This window comes from Periplaneta americana, chromosome 1 (genome assembly GCF_040183065.1).
Source record: "Periplaneta americana isolate PAMFEO1 chromosome 1, P.americana_PAMFEO1_priV1, whole genome shotgun sequence".
In the NCBI taxonomy this organism is placed as follows: Eukaryota; Metazoa; Arthropoda; class Insecta; order Blattodea; family Blattidae; genus Periplaneta; species Periplaneta americana.
In genome coordinates, this window is record NC_091117.1 from 179,890,481 (window position 1) to 179,900,862 (window position 10,382).

The 10,382-nt window shown below is 36.1% G+C and overlaps 1 protein-coding gene across 1 annotated transcript in view; it reads right to left on the reverse strand.

Annotated features, from left to right (window-relative positions):
• The window catches only part of Egfr (epidermal growth factor receptor), a 526,694-nt gene extending 518,192 nt beyond the window's left edge, over positions 1-8,502 (reverse strand). Inside the window, exon 1 of the mRNA XM_069833346.1 lies at positions 8,484-8,502. The gene's annotated coding sequence lies outside the window, so the exon portion shown is untranslated. The remainder of the gene's footprint in view (positions 1-8,483) is intronic.
• Between the last annotated feature and the right edge of the window lie 1,880 nt (positions 8,503-10,382).

The following is a 10,382-nucleotide window of genomic DNA, read 5'->3' on the forward strand; positions in this document are numbered from 1 at the left end:
TCTATGAATACGGCCCATAATGTCTTAATTTGTCTATCATCTGATATCTTCTTCTGCCCCCAAACTCTTCTCCCGTTCACCATTCCTTCCAGTGCATCCTTCAGTAGGTAGTTTTTTTTTCAGACAATTATCCCAACCAATTCCTTTTTCTCTGCCTGATCAGTTTCAACATCATTCTTTCTTCACCCACTCTTTGCAATATAGCTTCGTTTCTTATTCTGTCTGTCCATTTCACACGCTCCATTCTTCTCCATATCCACATGTCAAATGCTTCTAGTCGCTTCTCTTCACTTGTACATGTTTATTCAGCCTAGATGTGTCTTTGTCTTGCATATATCCTGTGATGTGAACTAACATCATACCAAAGAGTATCAGGATTTTTTATTATTTAATGTTGATTAATTATTTTAGAAGATGATGTAACACGGCAGAGAATCCAATCATTAAAGAGGTGGAAAATAAAAGGGAAATGGAGTAAAGAGGAGGAAGAAAGGGAAGTGGAGTAAAAAGGAGAAAAATAAAAGATCAGGAGGAAAGGATGAAGCAAAGGAGGAAGATTAACATGACCAGAAGACAAAAGAAATCCAAGAGAAAAATACAATGGTAAAAATAACATGAAGAGAAGTGGTTATAGTATTTTATTTAGCGACATATTTAACTGCAGACGTTATTCAGTGTAAAAATTCATTAAATCCGAGGATTGGCCAACAAAATTTGCTTATAGTCTACTATGAAGGAAAGAGAAGGGAGACTGGGAAGAACACGAGAAGAAGATGAGCAGGATGACGACGTGAAGCCGTTCTCTCCACTAAAAGTGGAAAGTCCTATTCCTCGTAGAAGGGTTTGTAACTGAATTTGTCTTCTGATCACGTTACGAGCAATCGTAGAGCTAGCAGCTCAGATCGCCACCTTCCTACCTTCATGCAAGAATGAGTTCTTTTCGGGGTTTCCCTTCCCCTTGGCAGATTGCCTATTTACGGTTCTGATGTTCTGTCTATTCCATTAGCAATCCTATAATGGGACTCTTGCGAGTTGCTATAGCTGTCACAGTCAAAGAAGCGACTTTTGACATCACTGGCGAAGCACGTGGAAAGTACAAGTTCAGAATGAGGAGATGCAGCTACAGTTCGCGTCACCGTTTTTGGCGTATGAAACAAGTAATGGGAACTGGAGAATGTTCTCTCGCTAAAAAATTTGAACCTCAAGATTTTGTGAAAATTTCAAAATATGATGCTCTTGGGGCACCTCTAAATATTAATCTATAAAATATATATTTTGCATTGTTCTTTATGATATCACCCCACAACTTTTCCCTAATATTATATTTTGATTCCATAAACATATTTTCACTCCACCCTAACCTACAATAAGCGGTCGGTACTCCTTGGTACACGGCACAAAGTCGTAATGATTCATGATTGAAATTAACAAAAATCTCATCAGATTAACGTTTAAAACATTTATGTGACAATCTAACATGTCGACAAACAGAAAAATCTCTCATCCACGCTTTTGGTAAGCAAGAGACGTTTGTGCGAGATCGTGCGTATTTGCTTGGTTTCCGCACAAAACCAACCCGCGGTAAGTCTAAAATTCCACATTCAGTATTCCCAACCGAACACACATAACAATTTCCCTCTTTTTTTATTATTTTTATTGGGTTATTTTACGACGCTGTATCAACATCTAGGTTATTTAGCGTCTGAATGAAATGAAGGTGATAATGGCGGTGAAATGAGTCCGGGGTCCAGCACCGAAAGTTACCCAGCATTTGCTCGTATTGGGTTGAGGGAAAACCCCGGAAAAAACCTCAACCAGGTAACTTGCCCCAACCGGGATTCGAACCCGGGCCGCCTGGTTTCGCAGCCAGACGCGCTGACTGTTACTCCACAGGCGTGGACTATTTCCCTCTTCTTACCGCTTAAGTGACATATTGATTTTACTGCTTTAGACTTTTAACATATTATTTTTAGAGACGTTCAATATAGTAATAAGTATAAATTGGAAACTTACCACTTCTATTTAACCTAAGTTCCACTGTTAATTATCGTTTTTAAATATTTGCAAAAATTAAGTAAACTCTACAACTCCACTAAAGTTACTGCATTTCGTGATGCATGTAACATTAAGGAAGCCGTTTGTTTTAAATTCGCATTTATACACTGGGGGGAAAAAAAAGACAGACGTATATCACGGCCTGCTGGAGTATAGTAAACACAGAAAACATTTTAAAGCAACAATGTTGAAGATAGATATTTTTGTTTTCCAAAATTGCCGTCATTGAACAGAAACCAAGATGGAGATTTCATTGCAACTAATTAGAAATTCCTCTTTCAGGTATGTAATAAACGATCTTCGCACAAAATAATGTACGACACACGAGCGGTATGTTTTCTTTCAATTCTCGGAAATTAAAAAAGCTCAACTACGTTTCGCTTTTTCAAACTTTTCCTCGAACATGAAAACTTCAACATACCGCTCTTGTAACGCATATTACTATTATGTGATAATCTAACATGTCGACAAACAGAAAAATCTCTCATTCACGCTTTTGGTAAGCAAGAGACGTTTATTTGAAGGCGGTAACCAGGCAGAACATTCCTCACGTAAAATGGGAATTACCTGCATACGTATTCATGAGGCCGCGGACTGGATGTAACCCTGCGGAAGAGATCCTATCGACTTATTATGGAAGCAGTACAAGATGCTGCATTACTGACTGCGTGCTGGACGTTTGGGAGAAGGCTAATCACCACACAAGTCCTCAGGCGACGTCTATGCCCAGGTCTTCGCGTTACTTGCTCCAATGACCTTGCCCCAATGTCACGGTCTCTCGCTCTTTTTCTCCAGCTATTCAAGTGAATTCTAATGCAATAAATTAAGCATAAACCACAAGGCTCAGGCGCACTGGCCAGCACTAGGTACAAAAACAAGCTTCGGACTTCGTTAAAACCGGTATCCTCAATAAGATACAGAATGAGTCAGGACATCTGCGACAAACTCTGAGGAGCGATAGATCTCGCAATAAGGATACTTTTTCGTGAAATAAACCATGTTCTATGATGCGTCGTTTAGGAGCTACGCGACATAGAAGAAAAGATAGGTTTTAGCACATTTGAAATTATACAATTAATTATTCACTGATTTCTTCAAGGCAGATTAAAAAAGGTGTTCAGAATGCCTACCCTGACCCTGATTACACTCATTACCGCCGAACTGTGTCGAATTATTTCAAAGGTACTGAATATCCGCACACTCAGTTCCTCCCCGATGTTAAGTGGTGTGACATATACCACGCTCTTCACATGCCTCCAAAGAAAGGAGTCTTAGGGACATTAAGTCGGGCGATCGTACTGGCCATGCAAAAGGTCCCACTCTTTCTGTCCTTTGCTCTCCCGAGATGTTTTTCATATGTGGTGAAGTATAGCAGGGCGTCATCAAACTAGAATCACATGTCGCGAGGGGTACATCCTACACGAGCAGCGGTCCACATCTATGGAGCAACAGTTAGAGCGTCTACTCACGAAACCAGGTGGTCCGGGTTCGAATCCTAGTCGGGGCAAGTTACTTGATTGGGGTTTTTCCGGGGTTTCCCTCAACCCAATATGAGCAAATGCTGAGTAACTATCGGTGCTGGACCCGGACTCACATCACTGGCATTATCACCTTCATTTCAGACGCTAAATAACCTGAGATGTTGATACAGCATCGTAAAATAACCAACTAAAAGAAAGTTCATGAGCAGCGGTAGTCTTTCGAAGGACCTTAACATAAGTTACTCCACTGAAATGGATACGTACCGGTACCGTATTTTTTGATGAGACTCGAAGTTGTTCCAATTTCAATAGATTCTCGTACTGAGTCCTGAGACATTTGTTGTTTTATTTTTGAAGTTCAATATATGTAATTCTGCACTTCAAAACAAAGTCACTGACATGAGGAAAAATTCTGAAAAAATTCTGCAGTTTACAGTTAGAGCACAAATGCAGGTATATTATACTATACTTCGGGTCTCTGCACATACATCTAATATCATAATCATGTATGATGTATGGTATAGTAGGCCTATACTATACTCTCAGGACTTATGAGAATACACATTCAGGATATTCTGCTCAAGAATTATGTAGCACTCTGATATTGTTGATTTTAATTTGGTTCTTTGTCTGCAAAATTTGAAAACTACTGATTTCGCGTGACAAGTAAAAATATTGACAGTGTGAAGCAGGAAAGACAGACAACAAGCTGCATAACATGTGTTTCCTGAAGTAGAAGCAACTACCTAATTTGCAGGAATTAATTAAAGGAAACTTTTAACAGAAAAAGGAGCATCTTCTGCGGACCTCTGGAGAAAGAACTGAGGAAGAGACTAGTGAAGCGCTTTGTGTGGAGTGTAACATTGTATGGTGCAGAAACATGGACATTACGACGAAGTGAAAAGAAGCGACTAGAAGCATTTGAAATGTGGATATGGAAAAGGATGGAGCGTGTGATGTAGACAGACAGAATAAGAAACGAAGCTGTGTTGGAAAGAGTTGATGAAGAAAGAATGATGCTGAAACTGATCAGGAAGAGAAAAAGGAATTGGCTGTGTCACTGGTTGAGAAGGAACTGCCTTCTAAAGGATGCACTGGAAGGAATAGTGAACGGAAGAAGAGATCGGGGCAGAAGAGGATATCAGATGATAGACGATATTAAGATATATGAATCATATGAGGAAACAAAGAGAAAGGCAGAAAATAGGAAAGTTTGGAGAATGCTGGGTTTGCAGTGAAAGACCTGTCCTTGGAGAGAACACTGAATGATGATGATGAATCAAATAGGCCTACCAGTAAAGATTACTTGGCACTCGGGTAAGTATAAAACCTACCAACGAAAAGGATGAAGGAGATCCGGAGAAGTTCCGGAAGAACGATACAATGACTAATTTTATTGATCTTACAATTCATTTTTTTTTTTTCAGATAAATCTGCTCAAGATTATAAATTTATTTTAAAGTCTTCAATCATATTATTTGAAACATTCATATATGTAAATGAGATCATATTCAATCACATTTTCTTCAAGAATTATTACAGTATAATACGAAAAATTGTCAATTACATTAACATATCTTGACTAGTCATTAAATTTATTCTAACACATAGGCCTACATGTTACAGAATTCAAGAACCTGGTAAACAATTATTACAGAAGATTTTCAACAAATGTGTTGCTTATAAGACATACATCATTTAACCGTTAACATCAGTAATATTTGCATAATACCACGTGAATCTGTCTCGCACAGACATTAAGTACAAATATGCAAAACTAGTCTTTCAGGTGAAGCTTCCTGAAATTATTCAAATCTGCTTTACAGGAAGCTTCACCTGAAAGACTAGATTTGCATAATATATACGTCACTTTGTACGTTAACAGAAAACCACAATTCCAAGTCACACAGAGTTTGTGTGCACTCGATGTGGGTCTCTGGCGTTTCGTCAGCCCACGCGAGTTGTGTGGATATAAAGGGAAAAGTTGAGACGGTGTCGGGTGGAGTTCCCGGGTAGCTCAGTTGGAAGAGCGCTGGTACGTTCAACCAGAGGTCTCGGGATCAATACCCGGCCCCGGAACAATTTTTCCCTTGAAATTATTCAAATTAAGTACTACATTTTATCAATTATAACAATTTTATCTACGAGTACATATAATAGTGACATTTAACAAAATGTAACATGAGTTCTATGTAATTGACATTCATATTTTATATTTTTTATATTTCACTTTTCGGCAAGTCGGCGAAATTACACAAATTAGTCAAATTCAGCATTTCCGAATATCAGATTTTATTACATATAACTCATGATTAATTATTGAAATCATTGTTATGCATATTACTGTGAACATCTTATTGGACTTACGTTTAGATTTCGTTGTAACATTCTGAATATTTGATGATGCCGTATAGGCGAAACCGTTCATAAAATTTCTTCTGTAAGATGTCTTAGAAAATAATAATTTTGCAAAAATGATAAATCAAATGTTTGAAAAGTTTCAAATCAATTTATAAAAAATTTATAATTTCATTGAGATGAACGGGACCAATACTGTCACATGCTTTAATTTGTTGAAGAAGCTAATGAAACGACAAGTCCTAATGGATGCAACGGAAAAACCCGCAACTTTAATAATGAGTGCAATCCACGTCATCGGTTTCGAGTCCGGTTTATAGCATCAATGTACATTATCAGATAACCTGTACTCTGTCGAGTGTAGGTCGGATAAAGTAAGAATCACAGGTCTGAAAAACTTAGAAAAATAGACAAACGGACAGATAAATTAAAATAAACCTAGCCTAGTTTTTGAAATATTATTATTAAAATTATTACTTCTTATTTATGTATCTGTCTTCAAAGTTACAAAATAATTGATGCGACACCTGAAAGTTACAAAGTAAAATATTTCGTTCCAATTACGACGACGTGGACGTGTAAAAAGTCCAAATGTAATCAACTTGCGTCCACTCCTATTACAGAGGAAGCAGGAGCGCTCCATTATCTGCCTGACAGCGTACGTGCCATCAGACGGCTTATCTCCGCGAAGCGATCGACACTTGCTTGAGGTGTACAGGATACCAAGAGTTGCTCTTGAGCGTCTGCCAAGCTCCAAGTGTCCCTCTAGAGGACACAGAAGGGCTAAAATCTTGCCTTTCCACTACATTACGAATCTAAAAACGCAACACTTCCAATTGCGACATGACATATTTTAATGTTCTTCTACGTTCACGTCTTCTTGATTTCTTTTTCTTTGTCTTTCTATCTTCCTTTCCACTCGTTTACGTCAATTAAAATCGAATATTAGTTCTATTCAACTAATACTTCAGTGTGCCTATCAGAAAACGAACAGCATTGGCGACGTATTCAGAATGCTTAGCTCCTATGTGAACTGAGATAAAAATTGTGACAATGGCAGATAGAAGACTGTACTCTCATATTTCGTACATTATTCCCACCACAAACCATAAGTAAAGTGAGAATATTAGTGAAATTGTAAAATGTTAAATTATTCTGGGGGAAAAAATCATATTAGTTCTAATCAACTATTATGAAACTGTAAGTCTTCAATTTCGCATACTATTGTATTATTGGTTCTTATTTATTTATTTATTTATTTATTTATTTATTTATTTATTTATTTATTTATTTATTTTAAATTATGTATTTAATTTACAATTTTGAGCCATTTCTTGTAATATCTCCTTATTGTCAATTTTTGTTAGTAAATAAAGCATTTAATTCGTAAATTTCAAGTCATCTCTTAATATAGCTATGTATTGCTTTTAAAATAATGTGTTTAATAACTATTATATATATATATATTTCTTCCTATAACCGTTACAGGTTGTCATTGACAAAGAGTACCGTGATACAATAAGTATAGAGAAATGTCTTGAGGCTTTATGAAACATATTTTTTTGTTACAGTGAAAAATAACAAATTGAAATAGATTGAAACACAAAATAATATACGAAATAACTCAAGAAGATGTGAATTACAGTCATGGTCCCTTTGAATGATGCCTGAAAATAGCTATTAATCCTTTGCGTGTTTGTTTTTTAAAATTATGTGTTTAATCTGTAACTACAGTCAATGTATTGTTATTAGTATCTCTTTGTTGTTACCTATTGCTTTAAAAAGAATGAGTTTAATTTGTAATCTTAAGTAATTTTTTTTACTATTCCTTTACTGTACTGTTTACATTAATTTGTTTTTCAATCTTTTGTATTGCTCCTACAATTATATATTGCCCTTCAAGAATTTCGATATTCGTTAGTTGTAAGTCATTACTTGTGTTATATTTTAATTATTGTAATTATTCCTGAATCATGTATGTAACTTGTAACCGTAAATCATTGCTTGTAATATCTCTTTATTACTCTTAACTGTTTCATTGTTCATGAATTAAGTATTAATTTGAAAGTGAAAGTGAAACTTTGTTTTATTAATCTACTATTGATTATCTTTTTAAGATCGTGATTTACTCTGAAACGGTTAGACATTCTTGTATACCTTCTATATTGATTATTCCTCAAACATCTCATTAGTCTGTAACAGGAGCCATTCTTTCACAAATATGCATGCTTCTACATAATTCATGTAAATTGTAACTGTGACCACTATTTTATGTTATCACTTTACTACTACTATTTACTATTGTTTATTGTTTGATGCCAACTATAACCCTAATATACCTGAGGGTGAAATAGGGTTTATTAAATTGGATAATAAAAAAATCGAATATTAGTTCTATTCAGCTATTACTTCAGTGTGCCTATCAGAAAACGAACAGCACTGGCGACGTATTCAGAATGCTTAGCTCCTATGTGAACTGAGACAAAAATTGTGACAATGGCAGATAGAAGACTGTACTCTCATATTTCGTACATTATTCCCACCATAAGTAATGTCAGAGTAAATTACTTTAAAATTATCACGACTTACCGTCCAGTGTTAAGATGAGGCAGCAGAATAGGCATCGTAAAGACGTACGCATTTGTCTGGCATTCACTTACATAAAGCACTGTTCCTTTTTCCTGCAAGACTAAGCACTCACAGATTAGTAGACAAGGGGTCCAGCGCTGCGAAGTGCACGTTTCGAGCAAACATGAAGTTCAGAAATGCTTTCCAAGAACCGCAAATTATTTTTTTGTAATGTCTTTCTTTACACTGTCGCATAGCACTGGACCACTTCAACAACATTTAGAGCAGGAATAATCCCGCCTTGGTTTAAACATAAAAAGACACGTCAATTTGTAACAAATGACTTGAAGTAAATACGGATCTACGCATGCGTATGAAATAAGTTCTCTGCAAGTAACGTACAATTAACCAGAATTATCGGAGTTAATATACAAAACATTCCAAGAATCCCAAAATTTGTAGTACGGAAGTTAAGTATTACCCCTGATCATATAACAGATTGGCCAACCCAATGTTAAAAACAGTAACGTGTGGAAGAGAATCATCAGAATCGCCACCGTCGATTGGGAACGACTGCTAGATGGAAGTACAGTTGCTCCACGCAATTCATTTTTTTTTTTTCAGAAATGTACATTTATTTAAGTACCAGGTAGCAAAATGGACCTATGCCTTTTACAAGATGTACGTAACATAGTACATGATTCAGTATAAAAAAAATACAATTTACATTCAAACACTTTCACCAAGAGTGAAGTGTTTTACAAGAAATCACTTATTCATTAAACACGAGAAATTACTAAACTATTGAGCAATGGATTTGGATGTGTTCTTAGAGATTTTATAAATTTGGTTCTGGCATTTTGAATATAATAACTAAATAACATTATATTTAGTGACTCATATAGTTGAGAGTTACTGATATCATAGTCTGCTCCCGTGATTGTCCTACATACATGGAATTCAAATGCGAGTTATAACGTGATTTCTTATGCAGTAGCTAGATGGCAGCATAGTGAAATTAATAAAAGTTGTTGCCGTCAAAGCCTGTAAGTCTGAGCAATTTCTTATACAAAGTGAGCCAAAAAAACCGGCGATTTTAAAACTTTAATAATTGTTGCACTGATTACTTTGGAACGAATACAATAGGATCTATCTGTAGCTCATGAAATTCTTATTTTCTGAACACTAGGCTACAACCCGCAGGTGGGACCCATTCCGTTGCAGACATTCTTCAAAAGTCTAAGCCTAGCCGTGTGACTAGTCGCACCATCCTGTTGAAACCACGTGTCTCTATTGATGAGAGGATTATTGGCAATTTGTGGAGAAAAAAATTCTGGAATCATTCGGGCATATCGCTGTGATGTAACAGATGACCTATTATCATCCTCAAAGAAATAAGGACCGATGATTCCAAATGATGCTACTGCACACCAAACTGTGACTTTGACACTGTGTAATGGTTCCTCGTGTAGGCTATTTCATAAGGGTTACTTGGTGACCAGTATCGAAAGTTTTGTTTCTTGACGTATCTAGAGAGATCATTCATCAGCATATTGTGGACAATAGCTTCGTTAACATTTAGAACCAAGAATTGTTGACAAAAAGTCATGCGGTTTACTTTATCAGCATCTTTTAATTTCTGCACTACTTGAATTTTATATGGATACATGTGTAAGTCCTTATGAAGAATTCTTCGTATACTGCTGTTTGACAAACCAAGTGAAATTGCTTGACGACGGGCAGAACGTTTAGAACTACGGATCATAGCAACTTTTACGTTTTCCAGGGTACGTACAGATCTTTGATTACCTGGAGACTTCTTTTTTAACGCATAATTAATTACTTGAAAGTTCTGAATCCAGATTTTTATTGCATGGATCATTGCGGTGGATTTTGTACATGTAATATTATTTTTTTAAT